Genomic DNA, 19294 nt, shown 5'->3' on the forward strand with positions numbered 1-19294 from the left:
GCCGAGCGATATTGAACACTTTTTCATGTGTCTGTTGGCCGTTTGGATGTCTTCTTTGGAAAAATGTCTGTTCATGTCTTCTGCCCATTTCTTGATTGGATTCTTTGTTCTTTTGGTGTTGAGTTTGATGAGTTCTTTATAGATTTTGGATACTAGCCCTTTATCTGATATGTCATTTGCAAATATCTTCTCCCATTCTGTCAGTTGTCTTTTGGTTTTGTTGACTGTTTCCTTTGCTTTGCAAAAGCTTTTTATCTTGATGAAGTCCCAATAGTTCGTTTTTGCCCTTGCTTCCCTTGCTTTTGGCAATGTTTCTAGGAAGAAGTTGCTGCGACTGAGGTCGAAGAGGTTGCTGCCTGTGTTCTCCTTTAGGATTTTGATGGACTCCTGTCTCACATTGAGGTCTTTCAACCATTTGGAGTCTATTTTTGTGTGTGGTGTAAGGAAATGGTCCAGTTTCATTCTTCTGCATGTGGCTGTCCAATTTTCCCAACACCATTTTGTTGAAGAGACTGTCTTTTTTCCATTGGACATTCTTTCCTGCTTTGTCAAAGATTAGTTGACCATAGAGTTGAGGGTCCATTTCTGGGCTCTCTATTCTGTTCCATTGATCTATGTGTCTGTTTTTGTGCCAGTACCATACTGTCTTGATGATGACAGCTTTGTAGTAGAGCTGGAAGTCCGGAATTGTGATGCCACCAGCTTTGCTTTTCTTTTTCAACATTCCTCTGGCTATGCGGGGTCTTTCCTGGTTCCATACAAATTTTAGGATTATTTGTTCCATTTCTTTGAAGAAAGTGGATGGTATTTTGATGGGGATTGCATTGAATGTGTAGATTGCTGTAGGTAGGAGATTGAGAATTTTTTTAAACCTGAGTAAAGATATCAAATTGTGGATTCAAGATGCACAATGAATGCCAAGCTAAAAATATAAAAAGAAAATCATAAAATCTATGAAAATTTCTCTACTTATTAGTCCACTGGGAAAGGGAAATTAAAACCATAATAAGATACCACTCACCGAGGAGCCTAGTATTTTTTAAGCTGACAATAACAAGTTTGTTGGCAAAACTGAGGTTCGTGGCCACAGTCATATATAGCCTTTGGGACTGTACATCGGGAAAAATCACTTTGGAGGAGTACTTGATAGTATCTGTTAATGCTGACGATTAAGAACACCTGTGGCATCCGGTTCCTCCCATAGGTAATTACCCAACAGAAATTCAGATTATTCACAGCAGTGTTATTCACCTATGAACATAGATACATTATGGTAAATAGCAATTGATGAATTACATAAAGAAACTTGAGGGAAAGGAACGTTTAGACACAAAAGAATACATACTATATTTGGTTTGGAACTGAGAGTACTAGTTACCTTTGGAGAGGGTGGAGGGGATAGTTATTTGGTAGGGCTGCTAGTAATGTTCTTCTTCTTGATGAGAGTACTGATTATGTAGGTGTGTTCACTTCTCAAAAAATTTACCAAGCTGCGCACTTAAGATTTGTGTACTTTACCATGTGTATGTTATGCTTCAATAACAAAATTATTTTTTTCCATTTTTTTCATTTAATCTCTGAAATCTGTTCATTTTTTTCTTCATTTACAAAAAGAGGAAAGGGCTCAATTTATCACTTGCTCTATAGCTCTCTGAGTTTGGTCAAGATCCCAAGCAGCTTTGTGTGACAAGCGTAAAGGGTGTCGAGTCCAGCTCTTTCTGGAGCGAATGGCCCTTGTCCCCACGACCCTTCAGAGCTTGGACTGCAGTGGTTTCAGGTACTTGAAGTAAGACTCATGGACCTCTGATTTGTTCAGTGGGGATTTCTTGGCCCACTCAAACAAATTCTCATAACACGTTCCCATCATAACGGCCAAGCACAGAGCCGAGTGTCACATCCTGAAAATCAAACGCATCCACCAAAGCAACAGCATCTGGGCAAATTGCAATCAGCAACTCCTTTATGCGCTGATTTACTTGGGTAATCTGAGATTCTGTCATGATGCTTCCCTGAAGAAAATCCCCTGCCTTCGGACTGATTCCATACAGACAATACAAGAGACATAAATTCCTTAAGACAGTATGGACAGATTTATCTTGAATTTTGAGGTTTTTCTGAAAAGAGCTTAACTGCCACATAGTGACAATGTGCCTTGCTTGCTCAAACAAGGTCAACGGAAGTTAGGTTCCATGCTACCTCTTTGCTTTTTCTGTGAATCACTTCATTTTGAAGGTTTTTTGCAGCAAGTTCTACCAATCTGGCTGCACGAAGTCTGTATGCTTGCGTTAGGCTGTCAGGGCTGTCAACGTCCACCACAGTTGGCCACAGGGCCACCTGCTGCAGCTGGATGCACTGAGTGGGCAGGTCAGTCAAGTAGGACCCCATGCCGCACACCAACTTCCCTGAGTGCACTTGGTCGTAACTTTTCATCAGGAACCTAGCCGTCTGCAGCATCATGACAGTGGTCTCTCCCTCAAAGGTGCAGGTGGGGGTAAAAGTGACATAGATATTTGGAAGGCCACTGCCGCGAGAGTAGCCATGTCCACCAAGCGCCACCCGACAGGCTTCGATAGCAGCATTAGTTGTCCAGGAGGTGAAAGTGAGGGCGTGGAGCTCAGGCAGTTCACTCAGATCCCCTTGGCCAATGTCCTCATTAATTCAATGGTGGGTCTCCTTCATGTATGCACCTACAAACTGGAAGGCATAGGCAGTGGCCAGGAGTGGGAAGAGTTTATACTGCTGGGTCTGAAAATCCAAAATCTGTGGTTCTGGTGCACCTGGCTTGATTTCAGACTGGTGCCTCACAGTGCTGTATCGGATGGCAATGGTGCAAGCCTCGGACAGAGACCAAGCGGCTTCTCCTACAAGGAAGGACCTGACAAACACCATGGTCCCGTAGGTCAGCTTGTTACTCACAGGTTTCGCCTACGTGCCATCAGGCTTCACCTGGGCATACTTCATCAGCATGTTTTCTCTGGGAATACGATAATTGCCCATCTTCGGGTAGCCATTATCCATCTCATCATAGCCAAATTTGGGGCCGATATCTCCCACGGTAATACCTGGCAAAGGCTTATGGGTCCCAATTTCACGAATAGGTACTATGAAGGCATGTAATCCATAGCATTTCCCCTTAGTGATGAGTTGGGCAAGAACTATTGCATGATTTGAAGTCTTCCCAAGTCCACCAGGCCACCACTTGATGGAGGTCACATTAGCGCTGTTGAGAATGAACTCCTGAGTTTCAGGATCGTTAAGTGGCTGTGGTTTCCAAGCCTCAGAGATGAGTTCTTTTTAAACCACATGATTTCCTCTGGGTCTGCGATACCAAATTCCCTCATCTTCTTCACCATGTTGGCACTCTTCCTAACAGCCATCTCGTAAGGCTGGCTGCCAGTGAGGAAATTCAAGTCCTCGTGCTGGAAGTCTGGGTCATTCAGGATCAGGTTCTCAATCTGTCCGCGGTGCGGGGCTGCAGTCCAGGACGTGAGTGAGCAGCTCCGGGTTGAAGCTAACGGCTTCCCGCTCCCTGCGAAGATCTTGGTTCATGGTGGCGACACGCATCGTGGGTGGCGGCAGAGGTGAAAGTGGTGGCGGCGGCGGCGACGGGTGTCCCGACAAAATTATTCTTTAAAGTCTTTTTTTGATATGGACTCTGAAAAACAAACTGAGGGTTCTAGAGGGGAGGGGGGTGGGAGGATGGGTTAGCCTGGTGATGGGTATTAAAGAGGGCACGTTTTGCATGGAGCACTGGTTGTTATGCACAAACAATGAATCATGGAACACTATATCTAAAACTAATGATGTAATGTATGGTGATTAACATAACATAATAAAAAAAAAAGTCTTTTTTTGATTGACAACAGTGTAACACATAGACCCATGCCTATACACAAGCACAAAGGCAAAGCAGAGAGCTAAAGCAGATTTTCATGTCAAAAGTGGAAGCCCATGCTCAACCCATGCTCAACCGACAAAGCCACTCCCAACAGAGGCACAGTATTTGTGACTCTGGAAGCTTCTGGTAAGTAACAGTGGCTAAGCACCTCCTCTGCCCCAGGCACTATGTTGAAGGCTTTTACATATTTTGGTAGAGAATTATAGGTTCTAAAAATCAGAAGAATTTACTAATGACTAGTCCAGTCATTAGTGACACACAAATATCTTATACATTTTTTAATTTTTTTAAATTTAAGTAATATGTTGCTGCTTAAAAGCTCAAATATAACTGCCTTCCCCCTCCCAAAAGAAAGGAATCTAGCATTCCTTGCCTCAGGCTTTCTGTCCTCAATTTCAGCTTTCCAGGGGCAACCACTTCCAAATATTCTTAATGTTTCTTGTGGTATTTAGATCCATATTTCAAAATAACCAGCCGATATACTGCTAATTTCTTGATTCCAACCACCTTTAAGTATTCTTTGTTTTCATATTATGAAAACTGAGAATTTAGCCTACCTACCTCCCCACATAAATGTCCCACCCTTTCACCCAATAGAGTTGTTCATTTTTTTTAATAAATGAACTTCCATTGCTTACATTATTATGGTAACATGAATATTATTCACACTGACCCATGTAATGTATTGAATATACATTCTCTTCTTGTACAAAATTTTGCTTTTTCTGGAGTTAATTTTTGAAAAAATTTTTTTAGATTTCTAAGAACCATCTGCAGTCTCTAACACAGCTATTCCACACATCAAGCACTTTATCAGTTGTATCCAGATGTCTGACAGCTTCACATGCAAAATTTCAGCCAAGTCTCCTATGTACTCCCCACCCTCTGGCCTCCATCTTGCCCTGTCTAGACATTCCTGAGGCTTCTCTGAGGTTCCATGAGAATAGAAGGGACAATCCCACGAGAACACTTCACATAGAAGACACACAGTGCAGCTGCCCATGATTTCAAGGGACCCCAGATATGCTTTGGGAGGTGGATGTTTGAAGGAAGTTTCGGTGGTCTCTGACACCACCTTCACCTGCATGTCCCTGATTTTTGCTGGGCTCTGCCTCTCTCCCTTCACTTACCCTCTTTGGCTGGCTTTGCACTCCTGGAAGCCCAGGTAATCCTTTCTTATAGGGTATGTGTGTCAGGTGATGTGAATGCAGTGACCCCACAAGTTCTTTCTTTGTCCTGAGTCACTTGGAGTCTGTTCTCTTTTCTCAGTTCATTTTCCTACAACAACCCTTTCCTGGGATGATCAGTTCAGGTAACCAGTATAGCTGATGCCCTGCCCTGAGAACAGGCAGGAATAGGAAGAATTCGGGGGGGGGGGCGGTTTATACATTTTCTTACACCAAGCCATGCTGACTTCTTTCCCTTCTGCTTGCTCCATTTCAGCTTGACATTGATCTTTTTTTTTCTCTTCATTGTTGGTCACTCTCCAGAAGTTCATGTTCAAAGGCAGATTATGGATTCCTTCTCATCTTACACACATGACTAGATTGGAAAAAATGGGACTTGTGGGTGTCCTTGCAAATGCCATGACAGAATAGCAACCAACATCTCACCAGTCCATGAATGGTCCCCATCCGTGCAATCCAGCCTCTACCCTCTGATTTGGCATTTCCCCCAATTTTGTATTTCTCTTCTCTACCACTTTTTATTCCCCAGTTGGCTTGAAAGTTTGTAAAAACCAATTGTTCTCTGCTCAGTTTTTCACTTTGTAACCTCCAGATGTTTGCTTATCACTACCAGGCAGTGTTTGGTTTTTTTTTATCCTAAGTCAAACGGCCTTAATTTTTTTTATTAGTTTCAGAGGTAGAATTTAGTGATTCATCAGTTGCATATAACACCCAATGGTCATTACATCAAATGCCCTCCTTAATGCCCATCCCCCACTTATCCCTTCCCCCTCACCCACTTCCCCTCCAGACTGCCTTAATTTTTTGAAACTCTAATTTCTGTTTTAATCAGCTTTTAAGGCAAGAACCAAATACTTTCTTGAATCAGCAACATTTCTCCCTCAAGCGCCTACCCCCCTCCAATTATTAGCTGGAAAATGCTTTACCTTGATTCTGCAAGGAATCAAGAGGTTGGGCAACCCGGACAGTTTTTATCCATTAAACTGGTCCCAGATGTTTTTTAAAAATGTGATGATTGTGCGATTTTGTTAGTAATTTGCTTTTACTTAAATTAGTGTAATATGTTTTAATATCTTTTTGTTAGTACTTTAGATGCTCTTGCAAAAATGTGACATAAGTAGAGAATCATATAATAAACTCCAGGTACTCTTTCAAAAATTAAGTCAGGGACAATCTCATTTTGTCTATACCCTCACTTACTCCCTGACACCAGGGTTATTTTGAAGCAAATCCCAGACATTATATACTTTCAACTCTACATTGTTGCTCTAAGATTTCAAGACTAAACCCCCTTGGTGCCCGAAGGAGTCCACCACTGCGGAGCTGCCTTCCAAGGGACTGGGACTCCCGTGTGCTGTGCCAGGTCCTGTGCCTACGGCTGTGGGGAGCTGCACACCTAAGGTGACAAATTTGTTGAATTCTTAAATGATTGACTTAAGGAGAAAAAGATGATACAGAAGGATAAGTCCTTTCCCAAAGATGTCTGGAAGTTGGGAGCTGGAAGTGAATGGGGAAGAAGCCAAATTAGTGTGGAAAATTGCTGGAGAAAAGATCATTGTCATTTTAAACATTTACAAGAGCATTTACAAGAGCATCCCACAATCCCATCCTTCATGGGGAGGAGAAGCCCTCCCAAGGACAGAAGGTTGAAGAACAGGAGCCTGATTGACGTCCACTCCCAATTTTGTGGCTGAAGTTATAAAGAATGGTGACAAGAAGGTCCTTGTGCTGGACTGTCACTATCCAGAAGATGAGGTTGGACAAGAAGAGGAGGACAAAAATGACATTTATCCATCAGAGAAGTGAGTTTTCAGTCCACTGGCGAGTCTGAATGGAAGGACATGAATTACACACTCAACACCGAGTCCCTGGCCTGGGCCTTCTATGACCACCTAATGGATTTGCTGGTGGACAGCGGGGTGGTGAATAACACTTCTGCGGATGAGTAGGTGGAGCCCAGCACAGCCCTGGAGCACCAGGAATATATTACTCTTCTCGAAGACCGCAACAGTTTTGTCAAGAGCTGGTAGAGCAGACAACACATGAAATACCTTCATTTTATGGCCATATAGAATTATATATTGTATTAATAATGTATTATGACATAATAAGATATATATTCTCATATATTAACATATAATGATATAATTAATTCTTTTATTATATATTAATATATTGTTATATATTATGTGTACATATGTATAATATATATATTATGTGTACATATGTATAATATATATAATATGTGTACATATGTATAATATATATAATAATGGTATTATATATAATATATAGCAATATATAATAATTATATCTATACCATTATCACAAAATATGTAAGTTTTTACTATTATCAAATACAACTTCTGTGTTCACATTTCCCTAATTGCCTCATAAATATTTTTTGTTTTATAGTTTATCGTTTGAATCAGGACCATAATAAAGGCAATGTGTTGCAGCAGGTTGAAAATGCCCCTAAGTTCTCTTTTACCTTACCTCTCTATCTCTTCTATCCCCCTTGGAAATTTATCTGTTGACACACCCAGATCATTTACCCTACAGACTTTCCCAGTCTGGATTTTGCTGCTTGCACCCCTGTCCTGTCCTTTAAACTATTTATCTGTCCCCGTGTTTCCTGTAAGCTGGTAGCTAAATCCAGAGGCTTGCGCAATTCAGGTTTGCATCCTGACAAGGACCATGGGACACCACCACTTTATGGCAATGTTTCCATTAGCACTCTTATTTCCAGGAATCAGAGTTTGAGATGAGTACATATTTTGGAAAGGATAGATATATTTTTTCTCTCCTTCCCCACTTAATTGGCATTCATAGATTCTTTGGGACTTGCTTTCTCTGTACTTGTAGGACTAAACTAAAATTTTGGATATATTTTTCCTCCCAGAGGACATTAAGAAGATTAAATTTATGAGTTCATTTCAAAGAAGTCAGAATTTCTAAATCCAAGACCCTCCATTCACCTAGATCCCATCCCATCAACGGGCAGTTTCTCCATTGGACTTCCAGCACGCACAGTAAGCGCACAGACATTTGAACTCTGCAGAATATATTTTCAAGGAATAAGCATTGAGCTGTGTTTTCCTGAAAATGAATATGATTCATTTATCCTTCCATTTCCCACAAACATTTTTGTATTTTAGTCTGTGTGGGTGGAGTTTGACTAAAATAATTGTGAAGATTCGGGCAATTTGGTTCCCCACTCTTTGTGTATGTATGTGTATCCCCCAAGAGACCCGGCAGAGAGCAATAAACCCTGGCCACCAGCCTCAAGGAGCTTCCAGTCTTGTACATAAGCAAACACCCAGCTAGTTACAGTGCAAAATGTGCCAAAATAAAGATCACACAAGAAGGATGAATAAAGTCCAGTGGGGGTGCTTAGGAAGGAAGGGTCACAGCCAGGGGACAAAGCCTTCTTGAAGAAGGTGGGATTTGGGAAGTCTTGCAAGAGAGAGAGGATTTTGACAGAAGGAGATAGCAGGGACTGGGATGGATGCAGAAGGTCTAGCAGGACAAAGTGAGGTGGGAAACAGTTGCTGTGTTCAGGCTGACCCCCAGGAAGTGTCTGTCATGGATCTGAGTTTGGCTGCTATTAGAATCACCTGGAAGATTTGGAAAGCTCTGAGGCCTGGGGCCCTCCTGAGAACAACTGACTCCAAGTCTTTGGGAATGGGGTCTAGGTGTCTCATGTGTTTTGATAGCTCTCCTCAGGGGACTTTAAGGGGCAAGTAGGGAGCCCAACAGGTGAAGGTGGAAAAGCAGCAAGGTCCTGTGGTGTAGGGTTATGGCTGGTGAGGTGAGAAGTTGGCATGCGGAGCTGGGCCTCCCTCATTTGCAGCTGCTTTGGAGGACTTCATCACAGAGTGATAAGGATGACAGGCCTGCCAGAAACTCACAGCGATCATCTGATGCAATCTTTTTCTTTTGATTGTACGTGCTTATTACACAAGTGACAAGAATGGAGTCTTGAGGTCAATGATCTAAACAATAAAAATAAATATGGAATAAAACCAGAAACGTCCCTGTTGCCATTCCCCTCTTGCAGGTTACCCCTACCACCCAGCAAAGGTTACTCTGGAAAACCATTCAGTCCTTCTCTTTTCCTGACCTCTCTTTATATATATATTTACATTCTTACATGTGAGTAACAATTTTAGTTCACACACTAGAGTGAGAGAAATAGCACATTTATTTCTATCCCTAAACAAATGTAATCGGCTCTACACCCCATCTTGCTGGGCTGGTGGGAAATTCCATTCTAGTAGATTTTGGGGGTTTTCTCTTATACCCTCACACCACCAGGACTAATTTTAGAAGTCTTAGACCTTCCAGAGCATTCAAGGAGGGCTCTGTATTTTTGTTTCACGCTGATCTATTCTGATAGGCTCATTGTCCGTCTGTATCTCTCTTGAAGACAAGCAACATCCTGAAGTCTCTGAGGCAAGCATCCCAGAGTCCTTTGCAACTGCTCTCAATACCACCACTCAGGATGCCTCCTCCACCCAACCCCAAGGCATCCCAGTTCAGGTCCCCCCTGGGTGCTGCAGAGAAGTGAATGCAACTCTAAGAAGCCCATTCTTTCATGTAGACTGGCTGGCTAAATGCCCCCTCTTTCTACAGGTTTCAGCATTTTCTGCTTCATAAACTCAAAATACTTTCTTCCAGCCACACCACTTTTGGGTCAATCCAGCAAAATTCCCCTCACTGAGTCTAGGCTTTCACCTGAGAGCCTGGAGGGCATTGTCTTTTGGGTTGTCATCCTAAGCCTCTCACGGTTCCTTTGTAACATGGATGCTGAGTTGGCAGCCAACAGTTTTGACATGGGATCAACTGTGGCATGGCCTCGTGGCCCCCCAGAAGAAGCTATGGAAGCAGGCAAGAGGCTGGGTAAAGGTGTAGCCAGAAGACAGAGAGGGCCGCTGAGAGCCAAGATAAGGTAGAGCCAGTCCTTGAGTCCAGCTAGCTATGACCAAGTCAGTAGAGTTAGCGGACAAGTTCATGATCTACAGACATCAGCATCAGGGTGCCCAACAAAGCAGGTGGACAGGGACACTGGAGCAGAAGACATTACACAGATGTAACATACAAGTTTGGGGCTTCTTCCCCACTAATCTCACACCACGAGGACCCACTAATGTTCTTTTTACACCCAAAGTCATGTTTCAGAGAAACAAAGAGAGTAGGTAGAACCCTGGGACACTAGACTTTCTACCTAGGGCTATTGAGCAAAAATGTAGCAGACTGTTTAAATCATCACATCAGTGCAGACTACAGTTACTAGATTGGGGTACATTTTTCAGAATGTGGATTTTCTGAAATCAGAACGTGGATTTTTTTTCCCTGGTGCACAGTGAGTCAAAGAGGGAGACCAGATCACATTTAGAATAAAGAAACATTTCCTCTGGGCATCTGAATTACAATGTGAGTACAATTCTGACCGCTTCCCTGCATTTCACTAAGGAATAGTATCTTTTAATATATTTTAATTATGTTTTCTCTGTCACCAATTTTCTATTTATACATTTGTCCTTTTGCTTCTTAGGAATTGATCTTTTTCTTCTTTATTTGGAGGACCACTTTATATGTGTTGAATCTGGCACTTATATTACATACAGAGGGATGAGACCCAAAGGAGTGTGGTAAACTTTACAGGGTCAGAGCACTGGACAGAGTCATAGCTTTGGAGCACCATCCACCTCAGCCCCTAAATCACAACCTAAGAGCATGTGTCACTACTCAACTTGTCTATTTTGAATATAAAATCAGAAAATGTAGGCAAAGTACTTGATAACTAAATAGGGCTATATAAATATGAGGGAGTGTGGTCATTTATTTGTATTAAACTGCACTTATTCAGCAAATATTTTTTGAAGTCCTAACATATTTAGGGCACTGGGATAGGAAATAAAGATACAAAGTTAAGAAAAAAAGATATAGTCCCTGTGAAGCTTATAGGACCAGTAGGAGAGCAATATTACTCAGACCACTATGCCATTCCATATATAATCACAAACTGTAGAAGTTGGTAGGGGGCAGGGCAGGCGGTATGTGAATGCACGTAATGGTGGTTCTGACCATCAAGGAAGGTTTCCCTGAGAAATGGCATTTGGGTTGAGGTCAGAAGAATGAACAGGTTTTACTTAGGTGGGGAGAGGTGAGGAAATATGATCTTGGCACTACTTATGCAAAGGCCCTTTTTAGGAGGGGACACTAGTCACTCAAGGATTAGAATAAAATTGGGCATGGTGGGAACAGACATTCAGCTGGCAGGTGATGAGGGGATGCAGATTGGCCTGAGGTCAAGCTGGAGTGGGGGAGCTAGGGACTGGATCATGCAGGGCCATTGTCTGCAGTGGATCTGGATGCCATGAACAAGCCCTCCTGGGCATAGAGTGTCTCTCTGCTCCCCAATGCCCCACTCTGTCTTAGGCTTCATGGGGAGAAGCACTGCCAAGAAGACCTTTTGTAAGTGGACTCCCTTACTGCTCCTTTCTAGAACCTGAAAAGCCTATTGCCTCCCACTCAACTGTTGGGCCCATCACAGATGAAAATGCACTTTGTTTCTCACACCAGTGCTCTTGGCTTGAAACAAAATACACACCCTGAGTCCTGCCTGGCTTTTTCTTTTCTTCTTCTCATCTTGACTCTTACTAAGAAAGAGAATCTTGTGTCTTTGTTGTTGTTATAGTTGTTTCACAACTTACTTTCAGGAAAAAGAACTGAAAATCTTCCTCATTAAAGATTGAATATTGGTATAATGTGAAACACCTTAAAAAAAAAAAAAAGTAAAGTTTAAAGAAATGTCCCATCTGCCTCTGTAGCCAATCTGGGTTGGTCTATTTTGAGAAAAGAAGGGACGGCCTTCACTTGTGCCCCAGAAATCTACTCCCACATAGGTGTGTGTGTGACAGACAGAGACCAACAGACAGAGAGACAGAGATTGATTAGCTGATTGATTTCAAAATCAGTCACATTCATCAGGTTATATTAACCATGTTATAGGATTTTTGTCACGTACCAATATCTACTTTCAGATATATGTGAGGATAGTTTTCTCTACCTCTTTGACATTATGTAAGGCAGTTGACTTACTTTGACCAATGAAATATGCATGGGAACGACAGGTGAAAATACTATGGCTGACTCTCTAGACTACTCCTTCTCTGCTGCTACCATTCTGGATGCACATGCTGATGTGGAAGTGCCATACAATTGAAGAAGCCTGGATTTTTCAGCCAACTAATGGAGGACAGCTGTCCTGAAGATTTGTCGGTCCTTCTTGGGTATCTTACATGAGGGAGAAATAAACTCGAATTGTGCTAACCTACTGAAATGTGTTTGTTACTGCAACATTGCCTAGCCTATCCTGACAAAGACATACGCTTTATTGAGGAACTCAGAAACATCATTGAGCAGGTATACATTTTGTGTATGTATATGGTATGTGTATGTGTTTGAGAAATAGAGCTAGCTGGCTAGCTAGCTAGATGATAGACTTGCCTTATGGTGAGGGTTTGATTACAGAATAAGAGACAAATTTCTTAATCCTTGATTTTTGCCAGTCAGGACTTTTAGCTGTAGGTTGCACAAATGAATGTATATTTAAACAAATATGTGGTTTACGTAAGTGTTTATTTATACACAATATAAAACATACTCTCATGTCTTTGTGCTTTGGTACATACGTGTACTATGGTCACTCAGGGTTGCTTCTATAATCCACAAATTATATATATTGTATATATTAAGCTTGAACCAAGTAGTCAATTAAAAGCTCAAGGCAACACAGCATCTTTCAGATACATTTGAGATTTCCTACTGAATCACCGATAATGTATGTTGTACATTCATACCAACAGCATAAGCAAGGGCCAGAGCTAGACTTAATTTTTTTTATTTCCTCAAGTTTCTTGATTGCAGTCTGATCCTTCATGTTGTTCCAACGTAGAGTGATTTTAAAGGAGAATTTAATTTAATATAAGTCTGAATATCCTTCGGAATGTTAGAAACAAGCATTACTGCAGCAACTCTAATGAAAAACACAAGTTCTGTGTACCAATTTGTGGTCAGAGACAGCATTCCAGCCCTGCTCTCTCGTGGCTGCTAGTACCCCATCGTGCTCCTTTTCCCAGCCCTTTGCTATTCTAGTTAAAGATGTCAGAGGCTGTGGCCCATATGGCATGCTAAACAGTCCCCAGCTCACAGCAGGCCCCTATAGCTCAAGTGCAAAGACTTTGAACTCATAAAACACACCAGCACTGCCACCACCACCACCACCACCACCACCACCATCAGATGGAAATCTCAGAGGATTTCCTGTTAATGTTCCTGCAGGTAGAAACCCATTTATTTTAAAACGTCCCGCAAGTGCACATAGATACATTCCCATATATATTCAAGACAAAGAACACAGTACCTTCCAGAAGAAAACCCACACAATTGGGCCAAGGCTGATTCACTCCCATGTTTTATCACCGGTGTGGAATGCCAGTAACAAGGGCAATCATTTGTTTGTGAATTCACGGAAGACTGGACTTTCACACTGGAAAGGGACTTCCTAATGAATAGCAATGGGAGACTTGTTGTGTATTAGCATATTTTATCTGCCCTTGTTTTGAAATTAAACAGTTGTGGTTGAAAGGGGAAAGCACAGATTGCCACTGGGCTGGCTTTTGAGAGAAGTGGCATTTGGAATGAGGCTTACCTACGAGGGTAAATTCTAAAGTTAACTGTTAGGATCCTCAGGCTTACACAGACATTTTCCCCCTCCTTGTATGATAACAAAATTTCCTCATCATTATTATTCTTTCCTAAAGGCTACTCATTCTTGGATACAATGCCTCTCTGTTTTGTCTGGAGTTGCTTAAATATAAATCAGAAGAAGTATGAGCTATAGCAAAGGCTGATCTGCAAAGCTCAATCCAATTTTATTCATCATGTATTTATTGAACATATACTATGTACCCAAAGTTATTCTAAGCACCTTGGGGACAGAGTAGGTTGGGAGAATATATGAATAAATTCAAAATCTTCTTGAAGTTCATAAGGTTCTCTATTCACCTAGAGGGGGTAGAAAATACATGGATGGATACCTACATCTAGATCTGGATAGATGAGTAAGACACTAAGGTAAAATTAAATAGTGTGTCATTAAGACCAGTAAGTATTCTAGAAGTTCTGAGAAGAAAATGATGAGCATGAGCTGGAATATTCAGGGAAGATTTCAAGAGGAGAGGTGAGCCTTCATTTAAATTTGCAAGTTTGGCTAGAGAAGAGGCAGGCATTCTGGAACTGGTAAGTACTAAGTTAATATTAGCACAATAATTCAGAGTATAAGCTCTGTATTATCAAAGCATAATTTTCTAAAAGCTAAAAGCATGACTTTCATAAAAACATAGAGTATACACCTTTCAAAGATCCATTAGCTCGAGCGAAATAAGTCAAACAGAGAAAGACATGTATCATATGACCTCACTGATATGAGGAATTCTTAATCTTAGGAAACAAACTGAGGGTTGCTGGAGTGGGGGGTGGGGTGGGAGGGATGGGGTGACTGGGTGATGGACATATGTGCTCTGGTAAGCGCTGTGAATTGTGCAAGACTGTTGAATCTCAGATCGGTACCTCTGAAACAAATAATGCAATATATGTTAAGAAAAAAAAAAAAAGAAGATAGCAGGAGGGGAAGAATGAAGGGGGGGAAATCGGAGGGGGAGAAGAACCATGAGAGACGATGGACTCTGAAAAACAAACTGAGGGTTCTAGAGGGGAGGGGGGTGGGAGGATGGGTTAGCCTGGTGGTGGGTATTAAAGAGGGCACGTTTTGCATGGAGCACTGGTTGTTATGCACAAACAATGAATCATGGAACACTACATCAAAAACTAATGATGTAATGTATGGTGATTAACCTAACAATAAAAAAATTTTTTAAAAAAGATCCATTAGCTCCTTAATGAGGGGATTAGTAGTTTAATGGTGACTCAACAGAATAAAGAAGAAATCAAAGAACATGCTATTAATGAGAGAGTCAGAATGCTGAAATAAAACTGAGAAGTGAAAAACAAAACTGGTTCATGTTCTATAGGACAACAAAGCTGTAACTTTTTGGGCCCCCTTTTCTACTGCACAAAAATCTTTACATCTCTACTGCATAAAAATCATTTGCAATTTGACAATCTTCACTAAGTTAAAATAACTTCACAGAGTCTGGGTTCTAATCAATGGTCAATTAGAAGTCAAACAAAAGTACATTTCCCTGAAGAATCAGGTGCTTTCTCTGAAGCCTATTGCACAATGCTCAGTGTAACACTGAAAGGACACGATATTGAAAAGATCTTCAAGTTGGGGTTCTTTTCCTTAACAGTATCCAAGCAGAAGGGAGTTCTTATCTTGCTCTACCACTCACCAGCTGTGTGATGTAGCAATGTACTTTAACTTCTTGGTTCCTCAGTTTCTTAATCTATAAAATGTAGACAATAATAATTTTGAACTGGTAAAGATATGGTAGAGAACAAATGAGCTAACATACAATGAAAGTATTTTGTGTCACACTTAGCACACAGTAAGGGCTCAAAATATGGTCCTTACTATAAATTGGGAACAAAAACCCAGAAACAAGAGTGAGCATGATGTTTGGGGGCACTGGATCAACCAGCCTGGCCGGAGAGGAACATTTGCTTCGGGAAATAGAGAAAAATAAATTGAATAAAGAGTTCTTTTCTAGACTAGAACAGGTAGGTTTTCCAAACAACAAAATTTGAAAAGAAGAAATACAGAAAAGCACACACACGGTTTTGAGAAATTGGAATTTTATCCTGAAGTCCGCTGAGAGCTACTGGCATTTTTTTTTTTTTTAGCTACAATAGGGACATGATGTATGCAGAATTTGAGGGAAATTAACCCAGTCCTTTGTAGGGCAAAGTGGATGGAAAGATTCTGTGGCTAGAGAGGAGTTAGGAAGAGGTAAGGGGTTGAGGAGCCAAAAATGAAGGAGGAACCACACATGACTACTGGACTTTGAAGCTAGATGATTGTAGGAATGGTGTTACCTTTGGTATAAACAGGCGACTTAATAAAAGGAGATTTTTTTTTTTTTAATGGATCAAAGCTCCTGGGTGTTTGGGCTTCCTTTTTTTTGTTTTTTTGTTTTTTTGTTATGTTCAGTTAGCTACCATATAGTACATCATTAGTTTTTGATGTAGTGTTCAATGATTCATTAGTTGCGTATAACACCTAGTGCTCATCACAACACGTACCCTAAAAGGACATATTTTAAAGTGAAGATCAGGAATCCCCCCTTTGTATCCACAGGCTATATTTGAGAATAAGGGGCATGTATGTAGAAATGTTCAAGACACAAACAATGGGAGACCTGAATTCTGATGAGAATTCAGTGGTGCTGATACAGATTTAGAGGTCATCATACAAATGTGATCACTAACACCATGAAAATCAAGAGACTACTCCAGCAGGTGGAGAGGAAGAGCAAAGGGACAAGAATCATATATGTTCCTTTCTTTCTTTTTCCAAAAAGTAGCTGTTTTCCAAAGGATGAAAACATAGCAGGTCATTGGAGAGAAAGGAGGGACAAAGCTTGGTGACACTTTGGAATGCAAACCAGGGGAATGATTTAAGTAAAAGAAAGTCAATTCTGTTGAATTCTTGGAGCTCATGAAAGATGACAGTAAAGCACAATCAGTTTGGTTGACTTCATTAAATGTAAGAAATTTTGGGAATCATGACACATTGGCTTAAATTCACTTGAAGGTATAAATAACCAATATGAGACTGTTTCCTAATGGAAGGGTTTACTAGGAGGATGAAAACATTGGAACAAGGGGAAAATTTAAGGTACGGAGATCAGACTGGGCAGTGTGTTAGACTTGTTTTACTCCTAAAGCGGCCCTGAGACAAGTATCTGAGTATAAACAGTTTGTGAGGGTGATGATCCCACAAAGAACCAGGAGAGGATGGACAGTGGGCCAGGGAAGGAAAGAAAGCCAATCCAGGGTGCAGGAATGAGTAAGGCCATGCTGTGGGAGAGCAGGGCTCCCAGGGTTCAGTCCCGCGGGGAAGCCATGCAGGACCATGAAGAACAGGTTTAGGAGTTCTCCCACTGGAGGAGTGAGTCACTGGAGTTCTTACCCACCAAGTCTCAGCTGTTGATGGAGGGATGTTCCTTGGTTCTAACTCCTCAGTGCTTCTGGTCTACCAGTGCCTCCAGTCAGAGAGAGCCATCAGGAGAGAACCTAGGGCAAGCAGTAAGCAGCCATTGACATGCCAAGAACAATAAGTACCAAAGAGACACAGGTGTGGCACCCACAGTGCTTTGAGAGCAAAGGCTCTGGAGCCAGATTCCCTGAGTGTGAATTGGGCTAGATTTGCTTCTTTTTTTTTTTTTTTTTCAAATTTTTTTTTTTTTTTAAGATTTTTTATTTATTTGCGAGAGAGACAATGAGAGACAGAGAGCATGAGAGGGAGGAGGGTCAGAGGGAGAAGCAGACTCCCTGCTGAGGAGGGAGCCTGATGTAGGACTCAATCCCGGGACTCCAGGATCATGACCTGAGCCGAAGGCAGTCGCTTAACCAACTGAGCCACCCAGGTGCCCTAGATTTGCTTCTTTTGAGGACAACTCTGGGTGTTATCACTGAAAGGTCCATGACAAATTCCAGTTCCATTTGTTTGAAGTGTCCAAGAGGGGCCACAAAAACCTAAAAAAGCCAAACTATTTATTGGGAGTCTAATATAATTATTACTGACCATATTATGGTCATTCACTGGTTGCCAGACATCTTAACATGTGCTTTCTGTATGGGACGAGACAGGGTGTCCTGTCCCCCAACCCACAGTCTGCTCTGTCCTCTTCATCTTTCCTGGGTGGGGATGGGGGCAAATCTTTGTTACCCTGGTGTAGAATAGCACAGGCCTAAGGGTCCACAGGTTCTTTTTCAGGTAGAGCCAGGAACTGTGGTTGTCATCATTTTGAAAGCACAGCTATCTTACCATCAGGCAATGAGAAACACACATTGAATCCAGAATTGCTTATATGATGCTTCTTTTCCCACCAAGCAAGTCCAAGAGGGCTTTACTCTCCCACCCACCCTGTCCTCTCCCTACGGTCAACCTCACGGACTCCCCTCCATAATTCTGGCTCTCTTCTGGCAGCAGTTTGTAAAACTGGCCATATTTTCTCTCCTGAATGCCCCAGCCCCTACCTCTCAGGTAGCCCTCTCCTTATGACCACATTGTCGGGGTTCTAGAAAGAGAACAGTTCCCTGGCATTACTAGCCGAAGTGGACGACAGCATCCTTCATTAAATTGCTTTCACCTTTATAGATAGTCCATTTATTAGCCTCTCTTCAAATTGTCCAACTTCTGCTCTCTGCAGGACCCTGACTGATACTGTTCCCAAGTTGAGTATGGGCAATTTGGTGATAGAATCCCTGCCTTATGCTTCTCTCTGAGCCTGTCCCTGCTAAGATACAACTACAGATATTAGTAGAACTTAAAACCCTGAGGTTCAGAGTGGACCCAACAGAGACGAGTGGCTGTGTCTGGAGAAAAAGCATTTTCAGAAAGGGTATTGTAACTTCATTCTTTTACTCAACAAATACTGAGAGCCTACTGTGTACCAGGCACTGTTTTGGCAATAGGAATATAGTGTTCCTGCCTCATGGAGTTCCAGTCTAATGAAAGGAGCGAGTCAGCACAAACACACACATGTATAAATAAGAAAGACAAGCTCAAATAATGACAAATAGCATTCTGTCTTTTTTTTTTTATGTTTCAAGTTTTTATTTAAATTCTAATTAATTAACTTACAGTGTAATATTAGTTTCAGGAGTAGAATCCAGTGATTCATACAACATTAAGAAGGTATCAGAGATGGAAGAGTGCTATTTGGGGTTGGATGATTAAGGAATGCTCTTAGGAGCTAATTTCTAAGCTGATTGGGCACATTCCTCACAACCAAGACATCCCTACCTTGAGGACTCCTAAAATTATTGAAGGTAATTTTGAGGGATATGTAGCAATGCATGAGCAGGAAGAAGCAATGAATCATTGAAATCTGAATATTAAGATTAAAGGGACTTATGGGCGCCTGGGTGGCTCAGTTGGTTAAGCGACTGCCTTCGGCTCAGGTCATGATCCTGGAGTCCCAGGATCGAGTCCCGCATCGGGCTCCCTGCTTGG

At 41.6% G+C, this 19294-nt stretch overlaps 2 pseudogenes; one reads left to right on the plus strand and one right to left on the minus strand.

Moving 5' to 3' along the window:
• Positions 1-1587: 1587 nt before the first annotated feature.
• Positions 1588-3549, minus strand: LOC118526143 (peroxisomal acyl-coenzyme A oxidase 1 pseudogene; annotated as a pseudogene).
• Positions 3550-3951: 402 nt separating this feature from the next.
• LOC118526142 (complement component 1 Q subcomponent-binding protein, mitochondrial pseudogene) lies at positions 3952-7115 on the plus strand (annotated as a pseudogene).
• The last annotated feature ends 12179 nt before the right edge of the window (positions 7116-19294 follow it).

The sequence above is a fragment of the Halichoerus grypus genome, chromosome 14, assembly GCF_964656455.1.
Source record: "Halichoerus grypus chromosome 14, mHalGry1.hap1.1, whole genome shotgun sequence".
Lineage (NCBI taxonomy): Eukaryota > Metazoa > Chordata > Mammalia > Carnivora > Phocidae > Halichoerus > Halichoerus grypus.